Consider the following 22,706-nt stretch of genomic DNA (forward strand, 5'->3'; position numbering starts at 1 on the left):
TTTTACTTCCGCTTTTATGACACTGAACGGCGGATAATTCAAAGCATATGCCGAAACTGCTCCACGAACTTCCATTTCATTTCTTGATGATAATATTCTGCGTTCGTTGAAGACGCGAAGAGAAGGCGTTTCGGTTGCTCTAGGCTAATTTCAGTTTGCAACTTTACTTACTTTTTCTCTATGAAACATTTCACTTTTTAGCAGCTTTCCCCTTGTGCCGCCTACACGTGACTGCCAATCACATGCCGAGCGCACGTTTCTTGCTGTGGGCAGTTTTAATCTCACCCTTTGTTCTCCTTTCATGAAATAAGTCTTTCTTCTTCTAAGCATAAGCAGCGCTGCAATTCGGCCCCACTTCGCTGAATGTTGAACATTCTTGGGCAACAAAGTTGCTGAAGTTTACTTTTCCTTTTTTGCGAGCGCTGCACCATACTACAGGGAAGGTAATGTTATGAACTGCTCAAATTTCACCTGTAGTTTACCTGCCTGACCAGTGCGTTAGGCAAAGGACTGCTGAATTAAGTCTGATGTGTGTCGTCATGTGCAAGACGCTGCGGGGAGCTATTATTGAAAAAAAAAGAACAAATAAAGAGAAATAGAGCACGGAAGAATCCTTACGCCTGAAACGACACAGATGTCGCGGCGTGTCCGCAAAAACGGTATGGCTGGAAAGAGCAAATCTGCGACCGGGCCTGACAAAATCTCGGAGAATGAAAATTCAATTACTGTATTTACTCGCATAATGCTTGCAGCCCTCACACTGGTCGTCGAAATTAAGAATTGTTTCCCTCGAGTAATAATAGAAACCTCTGAAGTTCATGCTGCCAAAACTTTCTGCTTCTTCCAATGTCACTGTTAACAAACTGCTCTCATTAGGTTAGCCAGGTTTATTTTCTGTAGAATATTAGAACGCAACGTTAGTTTCATCTAGCGTGTGCAAATATTATACTTTTGCAGCGCCTGCTTGTGTAAAACATGTGCTCTCTACAAAAGTAAGCGCTGCTTACTTTTGTTCAAGTTCAGTGGCTTTTGTTCAAACTTTTGTTCAAGTTTTCAGTGGCTGGCGTAATAAACACAATTTTCAGCCACTGCATTTTTTATTTAGCACCAGAAATGTTCTGTTGAAGCGGTTTCACCGGATAAATATTTTACCGCTTTGAATAGCATGCATTTTGCGCTGCAAAAGTGTGAGCTGTGTGTGAGTTAATACGATATCCTACATTCGGGACCGACACACCGAAGACGACCGCAAGTAGTAGAGCAGGGAAAGGGGAATGGTGTGAAGGGGTAGCATAGTCTTTGCAATCAATAACGGGTCGCGCTAGCACGTTGTGAGCGACGGCTTTCAGAACGAAAGAGAGCGTGAAAAAAGTGCAGGGAGGCTTTTAATGAAGCAGGCAAGGAAGCAGGAGCTGAGCAGAACTCTTCCATTTGGAAAATGGGAACTTCGGGTCCTTTCTCAAATTGCGTCATCTGGAAAGACTGAAAAGATTAAAGCAGTGATGGCATTCACACCCCGTCCACATTTCTTATCCCCCACTTGCGCACGCCTACTGCTTTTACATAAATGATAACTTCAAAAGGTAGCTCAGCTGAGTGCTTCCAATGAATAACAATTTATCAACATACACGCTTTGTATAGAGTATGTTGGGGTGCTTAAAGATCGTACCTCAAGGTGAATAAGAGACTATGCTTCGTGCTTTTGGTTTTAATAGGGTGCTTCCATAGCACCGCTTAGCATGTCATATTAGCCTCTTCATGATGTAGTACGCCATCATTACATTACGTCTACAGTAGTCCATTTGGACGCCAGCGTTTAAAAACTTCTTATCACGCTCACCTTGGTAATGATAATCAATGTTATAATCGCATGCCATCTATACGGCAGTACAGAGGACGCTCAGAGCAATCCTCAATTTGCCATTCTTCGTTTCAAGCGACTCCGGCCTATTGGATTGGACAAATATTATTAAAGGTCCTGCAGGACGCACGTCAGCGTGCAGTGGACGTCTGCGGCCTATGTCTACACATTTACTAGTCTTGTCATCTTATCAAATTATCTCCCTTGACAGGGTTTTGCGTCTCTCAATGCCATATCGTTTACTCTAGCACATCACAAGGTGTCACCCCAATGGATCACTTGGCCAGGGCAAGAATCATACACTAAATAGGTTTACTTCACCTAGTGTTGTCTGAAGTACACGCCACCATGTCTCTACCTAATCTGGTTGACCAATATTTGATGATGATGATGACGATGGTATGCCTTCAGGAGAAGGAACGTACACACAGAAAAAGATGTACACACAGTCGGGGGCTTTGAAGCATAATTATTTGGTCCAACCAAGACCCTCCTCTTCATCGTAATTTATAGTAGACGAATTTCACTTGAATCGTTGGATTAGACGAGATAAATTGTTATTTTAGTAAAATACGAACCCGTTGCGGAAATACGGATCGGGTCAAGTCAGCCATTTTGAATTCACTCGAGCATTTATCCCAGAGAAATATAATGTTCAAGAGAACACCTCTACCCGCCGTGGTTGCTCAGTGGCTATGGTGTTCGGCTGCTGAGCACGAGGTCGCGGGATCGAATCCCGGCCACGGCGGCCGCATTTCGATGGGGGCGAAATGCGAAAACACCCGTGTGCTTAGATTTAGGTGCACGTTAAAGAACCCCAGGTGGTCAAAATTTCCGGAGTCCTCCACTACGGCGTGCCTCATAATCAGAAAGTGGTTTTGGCACGTAAAACCCCAAATAATATTATTATTATTAGAACACCTCTTCGTTCCTTCACTTCCAATAGTAAAACTGGTGTGTTGATATTACACGAAAGACAATTTCTAACTTCTATTTTTGGTTTGGCCTTGCACAGGAGGAAATAAGTGTGGAGATAAATTGCAGGATGGTGACCATGTCGCAATTGGATTTAAGCATACTCTGAAAAGCACCTCTTCTGGCGCAGGCTTGCAAAACAGGGAAAGCGATGCTGACAAAAGGAATGTAATTTGTGTCTAACATGCTGTCCACAGAAAACAGCGCTGTACCAGAGGCTCCAAAGTTTTTCATAGAACAGCTGATCAGTTTCATCAACAGTGGGAAGTACAACATACTAACAACCAGCGCGTACTCTTCAATAATCCTTGAGCGAAAGAGTGCATAAAATTAAGACCATTAACGCGAAAATGCCATAGGTAGACTTGCTATTAATCTGCAGTAAATATTCCACGGAACTGTAAAGTGGCTTCGACTGCGTGTAAAAATTCACTGGTAATGTCAATGCGCTCTTCTTACCGCTGTTTCTCAAGCTTAACAAAAGACAGAAAGCTAAGTTTACTTCACTTTATATTTCAAGAAGCAGCGCGAAAAAGGGTTAAACGCAGGACAAAAAGACCAGACGGGCACTTCCAAATAGTAATCAATCATAATATATTTGTTTACTTATGTTTTCAGATAGCACAAAATTGTTGTTTTGCGGTAAGTTTCTAAAGTAATCTTGGCAGGGACATCAGAAGTACGATACCGCATAGCATTCAAGCACACGTATGAGGCCTCTATACTAGATGTCAATCGTAGAGAACAACAGAATGTTGGACTAACTTTTATGGTGTCAATGTTGAAAGAGCAAGAAACGGGTAGCAGGCGACAACGACTAGACTGTAAATGCTCCGAGGTCGTATTTTCAAAACTACACATTAAAATTACCAAAGAAACATATCAGGTAGTAATGCCGAAGTTGTAGTTCACAGACCACCATTCAGGAACGCAACGTGTTATTCACGCTTAACAATTACCCGCCTGGCTTCTATCCCACAAATCTTCTGGAGAACTTCAAAGTAGCCTTTTCCACAAACTTCAAGCATTGTGCAACCGCTTTTATATTTCTTTCTATAACTTTCACTGAGCAAAACGTGTACCACAGTGTCCACTGCCTTTGTGTTATGATTACCAACTTGCATTTGTCAATAGCCGAGAAACATTTATTCTGGACGCATCAGCGCCCCGCTAGTGACGTCATCGCAGTGGTGAAATAAGAACTTAATACCAAACCTTCGTGCAAGCAAAGAAATGTGTATGGATTTATTGCCTAACTTGCTCCATTGGCAAGCTAATTTCATCAAAAATGAGCAGGCTGAAACTATGGATTTCATACCTGTACATTCAAAATTATCGCTATCATAGCTTCATTATGATTTCCGCTTAAACCTCTATTTTACCGAGTGAATGACATAATACATTACTGACGAAGTTTTGTGCCCACAATAGTTTTGCAGCATGTGTCCTTTTAATAATCGGAAAAAATCTATCCTACGAGACTACCATGCCTATCAGAACATAACAGATGTCTTTACCTTTGAAAGAACGAAGACGGACACAAAGAAATAGGATTCCAGGGAAACAAAACTATTTGCGACTAACATTCTATTGCAAGCTTCGCTAACAATGCCGCTCAAGGAATGCGCTGCTCGCATGCACTGTCGGCGCAAAGCCGCATTACACCCCCCTCCCCACTCGATATAATAGGTGCAGGGCGTTGTAATGCTTTGAATGGAGTGCGTCGGCTTGATTTAAAGCCTGAGGTAATTGCCGTGGCGCAGAAGTTTAGCAGCCACGTTTTTACGTGAAAGTAGGAAGAAAGTTCTAAAGTTGATTGAATGATAAGAACGAGAAAGTCAACGGACAAGAATAGCGATTCCCCCTATATATCCACGCTCTCGCTCGATTTTGGAGGCGATGTTTTTGTTTGCAAATAATTGAGGATACATCCCGCAGCTCATTTGTTATGGTTGAGCTGAAGGGCCAAAGTTTGATTACTTTTAGGTGGCACTTTTTTATAAGCACAAAAGCTTGCTTATTCCCCAGCTTGTCTAATAAATTGTACTCCGAGCCACCGACGTGACAATAAGTATTGTCTCGAGAAGTTGGCCCATTCTTTTTTCTACTTTGGCTAGACATTTATTTATATTGCCTCGTGAGCTAATAGAAGTAACTGTAGCTTCATATAAAGGAAATCATGGTATGTCCATCTGTCTTTCCTTGTGTGTTTCGCCGCTGTGTAGGCATTCAAAACGATTTGCCAGCACTTTGAAACAATATTGATTTTACTTGTGCTGCAAGCTTAAATAATATGTCTAAGGTCGTTATAAAAAAACAAGTCGTAATCCACACTGCGGGGTGTTTGTTCTCAGTGACGGTATGATGACATGCTTCAAATTACCTTCTTTTTTATTTCACGGCGTTTTCCATCAGGCGAATTTTCGAAATAGCCGTATAAGTGTGTATAAAAAGCAGGCTAGTCATAAACCAGTTGACAGTTTTATCTCTGTGGTTCGCGCAGATTGCTTGCGAACAGAGTCCGTATTTGTAGATTTGACAAAACTCAATAGTAAAATTAAAAATTGTCACGTAGTAATGACGGCGAAGAAAGCAGCAAAACCGAGGTAAATATACCTGGTAGCGAAGCTTCCATAGAAGCTCACACGTTCAAACATGGCGGTCCATCGGTGGTTTATGGGCCTTAGCGTCATCTCTGTGTGGAGGGAACACTTCCGGCGCAAGAAAAAACAATGTTATGTTCTACCCGTTAAAAACAGAAGCTATGTAATTTTGTTCTCAAAGGCGCCAAATTTGTTTCCGTGGCCTGAAATTATAGCTATGTGTTCGAATGCCCCGCTATTCTACTTGATGGGCATTTCGAGCTGTCAGCGCGGAAAGCGACGCAGGAAAAGATCAGCCGTACGGGTGTTGCAATTGCACCCCTGAACACAACATACTTCTTTGGAGGCCGACGAAAGCTTTAGGCGTAGAGTGCTGGTTCTATCGTCGGACTTCAAGCCCGTTGGCCTGCGCAGTCGCACGAAAACAACTTAAGCAAGCCAATTATGTTGTGTTCGTAACTCACAACTTTTCGCTGAACAGGTTGAGAAATGATGAAGCGACCCACGTCACAATATTCAGAGAAACGTCGACAAGCAAAACAGCACAACGTTGGGAAGGGGGGCGTATTTCAACAGGTGAACTTTACGACAGCGCGTTCACTTCAATAGCTACGCTTTGCAAGCGATGGCAGCGCTCTCACGATGACCGCTAAAAAAGGGTATTTAATAATAAAATAAACTAGAGTTGTATTTTCTTTACTCGTCACACATATATAAAATTGATTATAAATGGTATTTTGTTGAATCCCTATAACCGTGTCTCGTTTCAACTAAAAAACGATTTTTTTTTCTTTCCCAATGTTTGTTCCCTCGTAACATAGTCGCGCTTCAATCGCTTCTCCCATAACCATCCTTGCTAACGTATCAATAAAACTTGGTGCTGGGCAAGTAGGTTATGCATTCTTTAAAACTAATGGTAGCGCTAAAAGAGACGAACACATGTGAAACGACGACAAGACGAGGAGGGGACGCTTCCCTTTGTTGTCGCGTCATCTTTTCCCAGTGTGTTCATCCCTTTTAGCGCGACCATCAGTTTTAAAGATTGCTGATCTCGTTGACAATTTGTTCCGAATGGCTTTTCTCCGTAAGCTTCGCGACCTATTTGCATCTACCGTGGCAAAAATGTGAGTGACGAAACTGGCGTATGATTGAGCGAACTCGTGCACTCAGAAACAGGATACACTTAAAAGACAAGGATTGTGGCGTGCACAGTCGGCGTTCGTCGAAAATCTGATCAGTGGCTCAGTGCATCAGCTTTTATACATCAGTCTTCGAAGGTTCCAGAGTAATCGCTGGCGCCCGCGTGTCTTCCAGAAAGTTTTACACCATTCGCGTTGCGCAAACATGCATGCAGATTACAGGAGGTTCGATGACAACAGACAGTTGATAGAGCTAACCATGCCGTTCCAGAAACTTCCGTTATGGTACGTCCACACTAGCGACAAAAACGCGCGCGACACAACGCGCGCGGCGAGCGGTGCTGTCGCGCGCGGCAAGATTCACGAAAAGCGGCAGCAACGCGCGGCAAACGCGCGAATGGGTGCGAGACCCATTTTTCGCGGCAGACGCGAAACGTCCACCAATCACAAGCGAGCCGCTTTACGAGCCGCGCTGTTGTGGCGCCACCTGTCGCATAAGCAAAGAATCATAATCTATGGGCTCTGAGACTGAACACCCTGACATCGCAGTCGGCGTCCGCGTGATCCCCAGCTCCGTCCGCCGCGATTTGTGTTGTATTGGTAACAACAGCGGCCGCGGCAGACGGGGTGGCAGCCGCCGTCGCCGTCACTCCTCCGCTGGGGTCCCGCACAACAACGGCAGCGGCTGCCCTCTGGGTGACCACGTCGCGGCGGGTAAGCTGCCTCGCGACGAGGTGGGCGCGCTCGTTGTGGTTGGGTGGAGTGTCGTTGCGTCTTCGGCCGTTAGCAATGTTGGTGTCATAGTTGCTGTTACTGCCAAGCTCCCCGACGTGCGCAGGGAACCACTTGAGGGACTTGTTTGTAATGGTGCCGGATCCGAAGTCCCCGGCCCGGGCGTTGAGCATACGCGCCACATCCGCGGACACCCAACCTTTGATGTAATTCCGAATCGCTGATTTGGAGTCGCTGACATCGCTGCTGCGATGTCAGGGAGTTTCCGGCAACGTACAGAGAGGTGATTGGTCACTATCGGAAAGAAAGAAGAAAATATCCAGAACCCCACGGGCGTCTAGACAGGTCCCAGGCGGTCGACCTGAGACGGTTGCAGACGGGCACTTTCACCAACCCCTACCACCTGCACCGCCTGTGGCCCGCGCTGCACCCGTCGCCCGGCTGCCCGTGGTGCGAGCACGAACGGGCTGATATGGCCCATGTGCTTTGGGAATGCCAACGCCACGTGGAACAAGGACAAAGAGGCAGGGGGAATACAACAGCGGAACCCTCTGAAGCGGGGCGCCTCGCTGAGAGATGGCAAGCCGCCCTCCTCAGCGAGGCACCCGAAGACCAGGAGTGGGCCGTCCAGCGGGCCAGGGCCGTTGCCGAGGATCTCGAAAGATCTTCCTCGGGCGATGGTCCACTGGCAGCCTAGCCCCGGGCACCAACATCAACTGCTGGACAAATAAAGTTTATTCCTATCCTGAGACTGAACAGTGACACGCGCGCCGTAAAATCTCAGAGGCCATTTCCAGTCAAGGGGGCTGTTTTTGTTAAGCCTTACCACACCGCCACTGAGGCGTCGACGAAGAATTCGCCTCGCAATGGAGGCGTTTTTGGAAACCGTTCGCGGATATGCGTGCCTCTATGATAAATCGAGCGTCGGACAAGGAGCTGCGCGCCAACCGCTGGGATTATGGACAGCAGTTTGGCATGACAGGTGAGTAATTGGTGAAGGTGGGGAAGCAGAGTGTGCGCCTGGCCCTCAGTGTCCCTGTACCGCACTCAAAACTTTCTCGTCCGCTGTCTGGCACGTCGGCGTCGCACAAGTAAAGAACAAACAAGTATAGTGTTCACAGTCACCAGTAGCTCCTCATCCGTATCCGACATGCCTGAGCGTGGCCGGCAGTGGCGCAAAAAAACACAGACACTTCCGATGGAAGACGAAATGGGCAGAACAGAGAGCGCGTTGTCGCGAGAAGTATCGAATGGAACGAGACAACGCGGGACTCCACGGGCCGCTGCCGCGTGCCGCAAAACGCGACTGTGGACTTGCCCGCACGCGTCTGCCGCGCGGGCGCTTGCCGCGTGCGGCGTGTCGCGCGCGTTTTTGTCGCTAGTGTGGGCGTACCATTACACGCAGGCACGTGCGCTGAGCGATAACATGTGTTATCGATGAAACGCGGTCACCCGATAAACAAGTACGCGTATCAATATTAAAATCCTTTCTACACCCATAGGCTTATGACCACTCTACAAATGACACAAGTCCATTGAACTAAATTTCCATTTGAAAGAAATAGGTGTGATGAAGAAATTATATTTCATGTCCCTCGGTTCAACCTTCTATTTTTGTCTTGCTTTTGGTGTGGCAGGGAATAGAGTCCTGTTTCTTCAGATTCTCACTAGTTTGTGCATTTCTTTTCATGCGTTTTTGCCGTGCGGTTTCTGATGCACCTTGATATATGTGTGATATGCGGTACATTAGATACTTAACTGCACATTTCCAACGAAAGATCAAAGTGCATCGTTCAAGCTAGTACTCATATAGCATACGCGGCGAGGCACATTGATTTCCCATGGTTATTGCAATGGGCGCAACTATTTCGGGCTGTAGGGTGATGCGCATTTTTGTGCTTCGCAGTGATCCTTGCGTCATAGCTATAGGGATGCGCCTTTTATTGTGCAATCATATGACTTCGTGTTTGCATTTCGGCATATGTGGGGCATACTAGGCGTCAAAGGGAAAAAATTCTAATCCTCTTGAATTGTAGCACTAAATTACAAATATAAGCTAAAAAGATTTCTCTGAAGGAAAGTCTCGCAATATAAGAAAAATTTGTCGTCGTCCACGATGTTAATGTGGAAATATTAGGCTTTCACGTGAATAAATTTATTCCTCTTGCCCTGTACTACGTAAACAATGCGTGAGGTTACCAGCTGCCAAGGTTGAAAATTAATGCAATTGTACTCATCGCCATTAATTGTATATCATTTATTAACCCTTGCACTAAAGCTTCGGTACAGATTCCTTCAAAAATGTGCGTTGAATTTACGTTTTTTTTCTCGCATACACTGCAGGCGGCTTCACATTCTTAATTCACTTCAATTTCGTTGAATGAATACCAGCAAGCGCACTCTACCGTACATACCTCACCTTCTCACTAAGACATTTAGTGGGATTTACCCGCGCTTTCACAATGTTTATGAAGGGGTAGACTGCAGAGGCTACCATCTCCTCTCGTGAAGGGGAGACGCAGCACTTTAAACAGGTAACCCGGTGCGGTACTTATGCTGCGTTATATTAAAATGGTAATGTACGCTGATGATTCCGTCACGTTATGTTGCACTACAGCTGCGTTACTCATTCCATAACTTGGCATTAGCTGCCGGCTTTGATCAGACAAAAATTTGACGTGAACAACAGTAGCACTGGCTGCTTCAGTCATCAACAAGGTTTTTACCATTCAGTCATATCACGAAGTTAATTTGTTTAACCAGAACTGACCACCTCGCCATTACGATAAAATGTACTCCAGTTGCCTCTCTGTTCCATAACGTTCATGATCAATCTGTGCACACGAAATAAACAGAATCTTTTTAATTTTGAAGTTACGTTTTATTAGCATTAACTCTATTTAGCAACAAACTTTATGTTATTTACACAGAAGATTATCCAGTGAACGTCACAGCTTGTGAGTTTATAAATAAGCCTTTCTTGGTTCTTCAAAAGGACATAACAAAACGAAAGACCACGTACTGCTGAAATGCACCTTATGCGCATTACTAGATCATAGAATACAAGAAGAAAGACTTCATTACTTTGGAAGTGTCCTATGCGTATTTTGTGGTGTTTGACAGACTGACGTTTGTGCACATGTTCTGTTACGTTATTAAGCAAAAATTTTGTGTTAATGAGAACTGCTATCCCAATGGTCATGGCAATTGTTAACCCACTGCTTCGAGATTAGGTGGAGAATAAAAAAAAAGATTTATGTGATATTGACGTAAAGCTTTCGTAGGAAGTCATCGTTAATGTCTATACAAAGCACGATGCAAAAGCTTGTTAGAGGAAATAAAGGTTTCCTCATTTACTTTTTTCTCTGCGTTCAGGAAACCTGATGTGATCTGAAAATTAGGGATAGTGCCGTTTCCAAAAAGGAATGTCTTAATTGTCGTTACTGAGTAATTTCTTTCTATGATGATTTACTACTGAAGAGAAAGGACTGGCTCAGAGATTGGCAAGATTGCTTTGCTGGGCAGGCCGCAGAAGGGCAATAGTTACTAGGTTAAATGACGCGTCGCACCCATCAAACCTAGCAGTGGTTTCACTGCTCCAACTTATGAAGCATCCCTTATAGGCATTGGGGAGTTGAAGGCCCACTAAGGTCAAGCCACTGTTCCCGCCGAGCGCTGGCTATGGTCAAGGCAACGCTTTCACTATATCACCGCGAACACGACACGAAGGCCTATTTTTCCGAGTCATAATTAGAGGTCCTCTTCATTTAGTGAAAAACGGCGTACGGCACCCAATACATCCGCGAAGGCGAGCCCACAGAACTGCGCCTCTGAAGGCTACACCGAACTCATTTGCCCGAGATCACTTAATCCTTACTACATACGACTGAGCTAAGTTCAGTTCTTCCGGCGCTCGCGAATACCACCGTACCAGAAATTCCGTTGCACGTGAGTTTTCGTCAGATACAGAGCGAGCCCAATACGAATTGCTTCACGACGGTCGTTCCGTTCGCGCCTAAGGTGACGCAGCGCGCTAATTGACTCGCAAGTGCCTGACGCGCCCATTTTCTCTGGAGCTCCTTAGGTGTTCCCGGATCAGGTCGCCCACTCCTGTTTCATTGTCGGAAGTGGCATCTTTCAAACATGGAATTCCCGAATCTGTTACCTGAACGATAATGACGTGTAGAAGGATCGCTTTTAAAAACGCACGTATTACGCGGTACATTCGCGCATGTCGTCCCGGCAGGCATATTGCAGTGCCGCTCGAAGGAATGCTCATGAAGCATAAGAAGTATAGAGAAATCTGAACTAAAGGTATGAAGGAGAATTGAGGATAAGCCGAGGACAATTGCATACTGTCAATGCCTAAGGACATGGAAAGCATGTTGTACGAAGTATTTGAGAGCATAGGTTTACCTCTGCTGTGGAACAAACAGCGCAGACAGCGGGATTATCGGAAGACGATCACATAGCCGCTGAATAGCTTGTAAGCTGCGAATGTTCCAAGTTCACCTTCCACATCCCTGTCGGTTATTGCTATATGACCTTAACAATGTCACGTTGAAATCTTCCCGTAGTTCAGTTTTGTGTACTGCTTCTAGCATATGTTGATGTTCAGTAAACTAGGCAACATTAGCAATCTTGTATAGTTTATTGTGAACCCCACCCGAAATTCAAAAACCAGAGAGCAAAACACTGGTTTTAGCTGTGCGCACACATTAGATAAACAAAAGAAGACTACATTAGCCTACATGTAGACCCTGTGTGCATCTAGACTATAACACTTCACACACAGAAATATGGCGCACATCGAACGATATACTTGCCGCTTGAGTCATATATACAATACTAAAGCGTACGCACAGATGCTCTGTTTCTCTGAATTCACTGTGAACGAGGCTTGTATGGAAGCCAAAACGCAAATAATTCTGTAACACTTTTGAGACACGCTTTCGTATCGTGTGTTTGTACAACTCTTATCAACACTAGCACTGTCTACGCCATCGACACGATTTCATCCCGCTGAAGTCATAGTATTGTCCTAGCGATGTTCTTACTAACGGTTTTCTTCATTTACATAATATAAACTTCGCAACTTTGTCGTAATAACAATAGTCGTACAAGTAGTTTGGTGTTGTCAATCTACTTGTGCGATCATTGCCGCCGTGGACAAAGAAATGGAGTTCCGTAACCACTGCTCTCGTTTCGCCCAGCAACCGCAGTGCATCTGTTAACAGCAGCAGATAATAACACTGCAGCGCTTTACCCACTTAACTGTGTCTCATCCAAAAATATGTTTGTTTCTTTGTTTATTCATTTACTGATGACACTTTTCAGGCTCAAGAACGGACATGGATTTAAGGGAGTTACAACTGGACGCATAGCCACTAACCATTTACTAAAACAAGAACTACCCTAACCCAACATCACACGTTAATAAACGGTAATGCATCCTTACACCTGACAATATTTGGTGAAGATTCTAAAGAGTACAGATTAAAAAGTTGTGAATAAATCACCGGTTGAAGCAAAACAATAACACAAGAAATAACAAACCTCAGCGCCATGGCTCCAGCAAAATCCCAACAAACGTGTGCTCTCTATTACGAAATATTCTGTGATGAGACGCTGATGCGATGGTCGCCAGGAAGATTGACTGCACTGCTTTTCTTCACAGTTCAGTTTAGTGAATACGTCCCCCACTCTTTTGAATATTCTCGTATGCCTGCAGCCAAAGTAAGCACATGGTATTCGGATGACATTTCAGTTTATCATTGCTATCGGCTGGTTTGCTGAGAGGCAAAAAAACGTGACTCGAAAGCATTGAGAATTTAGAGGAGGACGTCCCGCTTCTATAAACACTCCGCACCTTCGAGTCTCCAGGCACAGGTCACCGCTCTTTGCTAGAAAGAGCCAGGTCGGATAGCGAAACTGAACGCAATATCTATGCAAATGCGGGCTGGGAGGGTGCGACCTCCTAACTCAACAGGCAAGCAACATGCATGTATACGTGCTGCAAACTCTATAGTATCTGCCCTCGGCGAACTTACTGTATCATGCGCAAAGCGGATATACATTCTGCCACAATATTTTCTGCGGTGGTGCCTTTATATCTTTATTTTTTTATCGAATGACCTAAACAGTTTTTTATTTGTTTATCTGCCACCAAGTGTTCCAATATTTATGCAAAAAAATATGCACCTTGTGTACGGTCACCACTAAACTTAGTTTTTGTTTTTATGCATGACCAAAGTATACAGGGTGTTTCAGCGAACACTTTCAAATATCTTTTAAGGTTGCTTGTGACAGATATCACAAATATAGTTCATGAACTGGTCTACTCGAAGCGGCGGACAATACTCGCACAAAATATTCAGATGCAAAATCGAATAAATAATAAAAATTCACTAATTAGAATTGTCACTAATTACATTATGGCCCATATTGCAATTTACAAATTCTAGCCGTGAAGTTCACAAGGCAGATCCACTTGGAACGAATGTTCACGATGACACCAGTTTCGAGATATAAATTCCGGAACTCCTGTAAAACTTTTTACAACGTTTAGCTAACCTACAGGAAAACACTTCTGCCCGCCTGACACGTAATACTATGCTCTAGAAAGTGAGAACTTGTAAAACAACGTATGGTCTAAAGACACTAAAGAACAAATTACCCAGGTTACTGAATAGATTAAACAATGAACACGTTAAACTTGAAGATATAGCATTCAAAGTACTTCGACAGCATTTTAACAAATTCTAGGCCGTTACTTTCTTAACTTATCTTTTCTGCAAACTAAGTTTTTCTTTGCCCCGTTATCTCTAACAGTGTACATGGTAAGGGAATGGTTCCGTTTTCCCTCTTCCAATTTACAATGTGTGCTTTATCTGTTTTGTTTCTCTTTACCATCATTGTGTATGTATTACTGTTGTTTCTTGTGGATAAGCGAAACTGCATTTATGTTATTTCTTTTGTGACTACTCCGTCGTTTACTGTGATGTTTTATTGTGCGAGTGAACTTGCAATTTGTATTTCCATCTTGCGTTATTTTTTCTGTACGTTACATTGTACGCTCGGAATGTGTAATTTCAAATGGGACCATGTATTGTATGCTTTTTTGTTGTTATGTAACTGCTCCGTGTATGGGGGGCCTACGGCTGCGTCAAGCTGTCATTCATGACAGCTTTTACTGCAGGTCTCCCGTGTCGTGTACTTTTATGGGACACAACTACATTATTATTATTATTATTATTATTATTATTATTATTATTATTATTATTATTATTATTATTAACTTTCCGGAGAAATCCATTGAAGTTCCAGTTACTTTGTGAACAAAACGTCGTTTCATGCACTGGAGCACACAAGTAACTGGAACGTAAATGCATTTCACCGCAAAGTTCGGGAATTTATACCTCGAAACTGGTGTCGTCTTGAGAATTCATTCCAATTGGATTCGCCTTGCAAAGTCCACTGCTAGAATTTGTAAATTGCAATATGGGTCATAAGATAATTACCGAAAAAGTTATTAGTGAATTATTGTTAATTATTTGATTTTGCATTTCAATTTTTTGTGCCAGTATGGTCCGTCGCTTCGAGTAGACCGGCTCATAAACTAGAATGGAGCTGTTTTGAAATTTTTGTATGTGTTCGCTGAAACACCCTGTATAAACAGCGCACAAGAAAATTCATTATAAATGTGTAGACAACTATACTTTTGCTTTCTTTTTTTATCCAACCTGAATGCTTTCAGAAATATTATGTTATTCGTAGTTCGAGGACAGAGTCTTTGGCTTTCAAAGTGACGGACTCAAGTTTTTTTCAACATGTACGTCATTTTCCACAAACTGCGACTAGCCAGCTTTTTCAGATAAATACAGTTTTAAAAATATGCGTGAAACATGTCACCACAGTACTTGGCCGTTTCATATACGCACGTACGTAGACTGTCCAGTCCAAAGAGGGGCCATTTGATTGTAATATCTATAAGACTAGTCTGCCACACTTGTCTATACTGTTTGCAGCCTATGCACCCTATGAAGTAAATCACGCCCGTCGCTACATGGTGCGTAGAAATTTATTTGCAATGCGAAGTGCAAAAATATGGTCTTGCCATCGAGACCAAAAGATTCTTGAGGTAATATTTGTAGCGACTCGACTATCCCCTACAAAGCCGGCGAAGAAAATGACAGCTCTCGCGCAGGTAGCACGAGAACACGCTAGCTCGCTGGACCTGAGAGACCCCGGTATCGGCCGCACCACAGATCCCACAGCACCATGGCTGGCCGTCCTAATTAAATCAGGGCACGGCATCTACCTCTTCTGGCCACCTCCTGCATATCTGACAACGGCACGTTGGTTTAAATGTCGACATCGTCACTCTCTATATGTTGGTACCGTTTAGGTTTATGTTTTTTCAAGTGAGACAAAAAATTGGAGGATACTTAAGCTTCGGCTTTAGGAGTGGAACAGCATAGCATTCAAAGACTCCTGACTGCCTCTCAAGCTTTCTGCATCTTCAGTATATGTAACCGGAATGTTTCCCTGGAAACGCTGACAGGGAGCACAACGCACGAAGGGGCACGCTTTCTGGTATAAATGCGGCCTCTTGCGTGAACCGACCTTGTGTTAGTGTTTCGAACCTTTATTATTTCAGTCTGAGAAGATTTACCTTAAAATTCATGTGTTCTCGGCGTTTCGTTTCGTGACATTTGTTTGTGCTCTGTCAATCTCAAAATTCCTAGAAATTGTATAGAATGCAAAACAAGGCATGAGCAACTTTAGTTGTAAAAGAGGAATTTTTTTCTCGTATAGAATATATAAGGCAATATTCACTCCAACGACGCCCGACCCCAACACCAGATTTTCTGTGATACGAGGCCCTTAAGGCTATAGTTTAAAGCAGTTAATTCAATGTTTCAGTGCGTAAGCACTCTTCGGCGAGTACCTGAACCCCGTCACGCGAAAAGTGCATGGCCTTGTATGCGCACAAAAATGCGTAATTTTCAAGTGCATCTTACTGTCATAATAGTTTAAACGTACATGTACATGATTGGCAGCGTTTCAGGGATAAGGAACAATTGAAACCAAAAATATAAACGTAAAACGATAATGCCCGTAGATATACATAAGGCCCCTAGAAAACGGAGGGGGACGCTTATAGAAAGGTTGAACCAAATGACATTTGGGGCTGGGCCAACTTGAAATGTGGAGCTGCGTTAACTTAAAGTTGAGGTTGGCGACCTTGAAATTGGCAAGTGGGACAACTTGGAATTTCGGGGTTGTTAACTGGAATTAAGGGTCGGGGAACTTGACAGTTACGGTTGGGTGAACTTTAAACTCGGAGGTGGGCCAACCTAAATTTTGTGGTGGGCCAAATTGAAATTGGCGGGTAGGCCAACATGAACATGTAGGGTGCGTCGACCTCTGTCAAACCTGTGTTCTGACGTTTTGTCGATGCACCTAACATCCTCATGACGATGTTGAATAAAGAATTGAATTGAATTGAAATGTACACTGGGCCAACTGAAATTGGGGAGTTGGGTAGTTCGAAATTTTGGGTTGAGCGACTTTGGACTGGGGGGTGGGCCAACCTAAATTTGCGGACAGGCCAAGTCGAAATCTAAGGTTAGGTCAACTTAAATTTGGGTGTGGGCCAACTTGAAATTTGGTTGTGGACGAACAGAAATTCGGGGTTCGGCCGACTGAAACTCGCGAGTGCCCCAAGTTGAAATTTCCTGGTCAGCCAACTAAAATTTGGGCTGGGCCAACTTGAAATCTCGAGGTGGGCCGCATTAACTTCAGGGTAGGCTAAATTGAAATGTAGGAGTTGGTGAAGTTAAACTGGGGGATGAGCCAGGTTAAATTTTGGGATTGGCCAAGGTAAAATCCGGTACCGGGACAACATAAGATTTGGGGGGGGGGGGCACAACTTAAAATTTCAGGGGAGGGCCAAATTAAAATTTGTGGGAGACTTGAAATTGGGGCTGAGTCAACTTAAATTTGGGGGTGCGCAAACTTGAAATTGGGTTGTGGGCCAACTAAAATTTTCGTTGAGCTAACTGAAGTTTGTGTGGGTGTTTAGACATACTTAGACAACTCCGGTAGAGTTTCTGAATTCCTTGTGTGTTGTTTATCGAATAAAAAATAATACATAAAACTATATGCATAATTTACGTACTCCGATAATCGATGTTACTTGAAGCGTACTGTAGGTAGCCATCAACGCAAAAAGTTGGGATAGTTAGTATTGATGCATTTGTTGTGACAAAGCTACTAGTGCTAGCAAGACTAAGGTAAAAAGAATTTGAGACAGGACGCATTTATTAACGCATTTATTTGAGCATCCGCTGATTTCTTGCCTCTTTTTACCAATAAAGCTTGTCAGTTGAAGTGTAGCCCCACGTCCTTTCCCAGCTTTTTTTTCGTTAGTCTTGCTAGCGCTAGTAACTATTTTGCAGGTAGCCCGGTATTCCAAGCCTTACGACTGGGGCTTTTTAAAGGAGTTTCAACATGAACAAAATTCATGAGAGTGGCTTGTTGGGCTAGTTGGTACATGGTTATACTAGGAGAATGCCAACAAACTTGAGAGTAGAAAAAATCAATCAAACAAACCAAAATCAATCAAACAATATCAAATCAAAATAAAATCAAACCTTCCTTCCTGTCTCTTTGTCTATGTCTGCCTCTTGATTTTTTTCTACTCTCAAGTTTGCTGGTATTCTCCTAGTATGAACCAAATTGTGTGTGTGAGAGAGAGAGAAGAATACAGGAAGGCAGGAATGTTAACCAGTCAATAGTCTGGTTGGCTACCCTACACTGGGGGAAGGGAGAAGGGGAAGAGAAAGAAGGGAGAGAGAAGGTGTAGGTACGTGTACGGACAGCACTTCAGTTAAAGTCGCTCGAGCAAACCAGAAGTTCTGAGAAAACACAAAAGTGCCTTCACTGCCTTCTGACCCGATGATCGGTCGGGACGGTGCTCTAATATTGTCTGTTCACTCAAAGGACGATCGTCTAATTTCCTGAATGTGTCGGACAAATACTGTCTTTGTGCGTGAAATTGAGGACAATGGCACAATATGTGGTCAATGTTCGCCTCGCATGCGCAAACATCACATGCAGGACTATCAGCCATTCCAATTAGTGCTGAGTAGGCATTCGTGAAGGCCACTCCAAGCCATAACCGACACAGAAGAGACGCTTCACGGCGGCGCACACCGGCTGGAGGTCTGAGCTGAAGTGTTGGGTTTAGTTGGTGCACTCTTGTGCGCCTTGTATGCTAAGGAGATATTGCTAAGGAGATAGTGCTTGCCAGAATGCCAAGTTGTCTCGCGGCGTCGGTCCTTGAGAGCGGAATGGGGACGCAGCGGTCTTCTTGGTTTGACGTCCGAGCTGCCTTATCGGCGTCATCATTACCAAAGAAACCGCAATGACCTGGTATCCACTGAAAAGAGATATCATGGCCTTTTTCTCTTAAGTGATGGGCAAGTTCCGCGATTTCGCACGTGAGCTGATCGTGAGTTCCGTGTCGTAGAAACGAATGCACACATTGCAAGGCCGGCCTTGAATCGCAGAAGACTGCCCATTTTCTAGGACTTTCAGTATTTATCACTTGAAGCGCGTCGTGGAGAGCCGCGAGCTCTGCAGCTGTAGACGTAGTGACATGGGAAGTCCTGAACCGCTGGGTTATTCTCATTGCTGGTATAACTGCAGCGCCGCCGGAACTGGTTGATGTAGTTGATCCATCAGTGTAGACGTGTGTGCAGTCGCTGTATTTCTCGTACAAGAGAAGTAAAGTTAGTTGCTTGAGCGCTGATGATGGCAAGTCCGACTTTTTCTGAAGTCCTGGGACTGTAAGGTTCACTTGAGTACGGCGCATACACCATGGAGGAATAGAAGACCTTGCCGCATGTGTAACCTGACCTGAAAGAGGCACGGCCCGTCAAGACAGTCGCACTGAATGTCGTGTTGGGCCTATCTACTGGGAGACTTGCTAGGTGGTGGGTAGGGGTTCGGGCGAAGTGTCTTATGTGCACACGCATTGTTTCAATGCAAATGTGCGTTCTACGAGGGCCGTTTTTTTTCAACCTCCGATCGCTCCGTGCAGGCGCTACGCGGGCAGCAGAAAGCGGACATGCGCTGTAGGCAAATGCGCAGCTCTCGCACTGCACACTCCGCCATTGTTGACATTCAGGCGTCAGTCGGCATTGTGCTACAGCCACGTAAACATGGCTGCCATCATTGTTGCTCCCGCCGAGTGTGAATTGCGAAGTGTTATTCGTTTTCTACAGGCTGAAGGCCATGGTGCTGCAGAAATCCATCGGAGAATGAGTCGAGTGTATGGGGAAAACTTCATGAGTGATGGTGTTGTGCGTGAATGGTGTCGAAATTTTAAAGATGGACGTAATGATGTGCATGATGAAGAGGGCCATGGACGCAAATCTGTCGTTTCAGATGACCTGGTTCAACGAGTTGACAGAATGGTTAAAGAAAACCGCAGATTCACCATTACTGCTTTATCTACGGAATTTCCAGAAGTTTCAAGGTCTGTTTTGTACTTTATTGTTAATGAACGGTTACGCTACAGAAAACTTTGTGCACGTTGGGTCCCAAAAATGTTGACGGACGGCAACAAAACTCGACGAATGGCGTCAGCTTTGGAGTTCCTTGAGCGTTATCAGGATGAAGGAGACAACCTTTTGAAATCAATCGTGACTGGGGATGAAACAGATTTCAATACGACACACTAGAAACAAAACGACAATCGCAACAATGGATGCGTTCAAATTCACCAAACAAACCAAAGAAATTCAACAAAACCTTCAACAACAGAAAGACCATGGCTACTGTGTTTTGGGATCAACAAGGTGTGTTGCTTGTGGAGTTTATGGAGCCCGGAACCCCAATCACTGCAGCTGTTTATTGTGAAACTTTACGACGTTAGCGTAGAGCCATTCAGAACAAACGAAGAGGAAAGTTGACCGCTGGAGTTGTTCTGATCCATGACAATGCCCGTCCATACACTGCTGGAGCAACTCAACGGCTTCTCGAACAGTTTGGATGGGTCATTTTCGATCATCCGCCATACAGTCCAGACTTAGCACCCTGTGACTTTCATCTTTTTCCTGGACTGAAGACGTGGCTTGGTGGGAAGCGCTTTCAAACCAATGGCGACCTTCAAACCAACGTCAAGGACTACTTGAATTCGTTGGCGGCAACTTTTTTTGAAGAGGGTATTGCAAAGCTTGTCCACAGATATGACAAATGCCTCAATCTCTTCGGTGATTATGTCGAAAAGTAGCCGTAACTGTACTAATCTTTCGGTAATAAAATTATTTTTTTAGATGAACTTGTCTTTTATTTATAGCCTATCGGAGGTTGAAAAAAAAACGGCCCTCGTAATAGAGAAATCTTGAGCGACTGCAATAACTTCAGTCGTTGACGCCCTCCGCGGTAGACCGAGACATACCTTGAGTGCTTGGGCTTGGATGCTTTGGATTATGTTCAGGTTAGTTCTGCAGGTGTTGGACATGACAGGTAGGCTGTACCGCAGGAATCCAATAAAGAGGACCCTGTACAGTTGCAGCATAGAGTGTATTGGCACTCCCCAGGTCTTTCCTGCAAGGAACTTAAACATATGGCAAATTCCTGTCAGGCGTTTTTTCACATAATTCACATGAGGGGTCCAGGAGAGATTTTTGTCAAGGACCACCTCCTAAAATCTGACTCGTGCTGTACGAGATCATGTGTCTGTCGACGGATATCACGTATGGAGACATTGATTTCCTGGTAAATGCCACCGCTGCGCACTTCTCGTATGATATACGAAGTCCTTGTTCTCGAAGGTAGGATGATGTTAAAGTAGCTGACTTTTGAAGCCGCGCGCGAAGCTGCAGTCGCGTCACAGCCGACGTCCAAATGCAAATGTCGTCGGCATAGATGGAGAGCCTAACGGTGCCTGGCAGGATGTCGGTGAGTCCAACGAGTGTTAGACTGAAGAGCGTTGGGCTGAGTACTCCGCCCTGAGGCACCCCACGGTTACTGTAATGCTGAGAGGTCGGGCCATTCTCGGTAAGTACGAAAAAGGATCTCTTAGTAGATAGCTACTTATCCAAAAATATACTTTGCCGCCAAGTCCTACTGCCTCTAACGCGTTGAAAATCGCTTCGTGCGTTACGTTATCGTACGCTCCTTTAACATCCAGAAAAAGGGCAGCAGATAATCTTTTGCAGGACTTCTGGTGCTCGACGTACGTCACCAAGTCGATAACGTTGTCTATGGAAGAACGGCCACGCCTGAAACCGGCCACTGCATCTGCATATACCTGGTAATGTTCGAGGTACCATTCTAGCCGTGCTAGAACCATCCTCTCCATTAGTTTTCCGATGGAACTGGCAAGCGCAATCGGTCGGAATGATGCAATGTCTACAGGCGACTTGCCAGGCTTGAGCAGTGGAATTAGGCGACTGGTCTTCCATTCTTGGGGAACCATACCTGTCTGCCAGGAGCTGTTGAACAGGAGCAGGAGCACTTTTCGAGCCTCATCGCCAAGATTACACAGGGCACGGTAGGTTATACCGTCGGGTCCTGGTGAAGATGAACGCTTGCACAAGGCCAGTGCAGCTTCGAGCTCGTACAGGGAGAAAGGACTATCCATGTGGGAGTCGCGTGAAATCGGTGAGTGGCGGAGCGTCGATGTTCCAGCGCAACTAGTTTCGCCAGCAATCTTCCTGCAGAAAGCTTCCGCTACGACAATCTCGCTGCATTGTTGGTGAAAGGCCAAAGACTTAAAAAGGTGGCGCTGTTGAGGGGTTCCACGGAGACCACGAACAGTTCTCCATATGTGAGACAATTGTTTTCGTGGATCCAAAGATTCGCAGAATGATTTCCATCTTTGTGATGTAAGTTTGTCCATGCGACGCTGAATTTTCTTTTGAGTTCTTCAGGCCAACCTCAAGTCATTGACAGACTTCGTGCGCCTGTATCTTCGCTCTGCACGACGACGAATTGCACGAAGCTTCTCTAGCTCAATGTCGTATTCGGTGCGTGTAGACGTTCTCAGAAGCGAATGTTTCGCAGCCTCTAGGGCACCATTTATGATGTCCTCTAGGCTAGTGGACAAGTCATCACGACAGCCGTCTTCGACAATTGACTTGAACATTGACCAGTCGATACATTGTGTGACGGCGGCTAACCTGGAGTCCGTCAACCCTTCAACCCTAAGATAAGTGGGTAGGTGGTCACTTCCCCGCGTTTCAATATCCGGAAACCACCTGACCTTTCTGGTGAAGGAGCGTGAAAGAAAGGTCAGGTCCAGGCAGCTACAGTAGGCAGTTCCACGTAGAAAGGTGGGGCTGCCATCATTTAACAAGCACAGTTCTTGTTCGCAGGCA

This window comes from Dermacentor albipictus, chromosome 7, assembly GCF_038994185.2.
Source record: "Dermacentor albipictus isolate Rhodes 1998 colony chromosome 7, USDA_Dalb.pri_finalv2, whole genome shotgun sequence".
In the NCBI taxonomy this organism is placed as follows: domain Eukaryota; kingdom Metazoa; phylum Arthropoda; class Arachnida; order Ixodida; family Ixodidae; genus Dermacentor; species Dermacentor albipictus.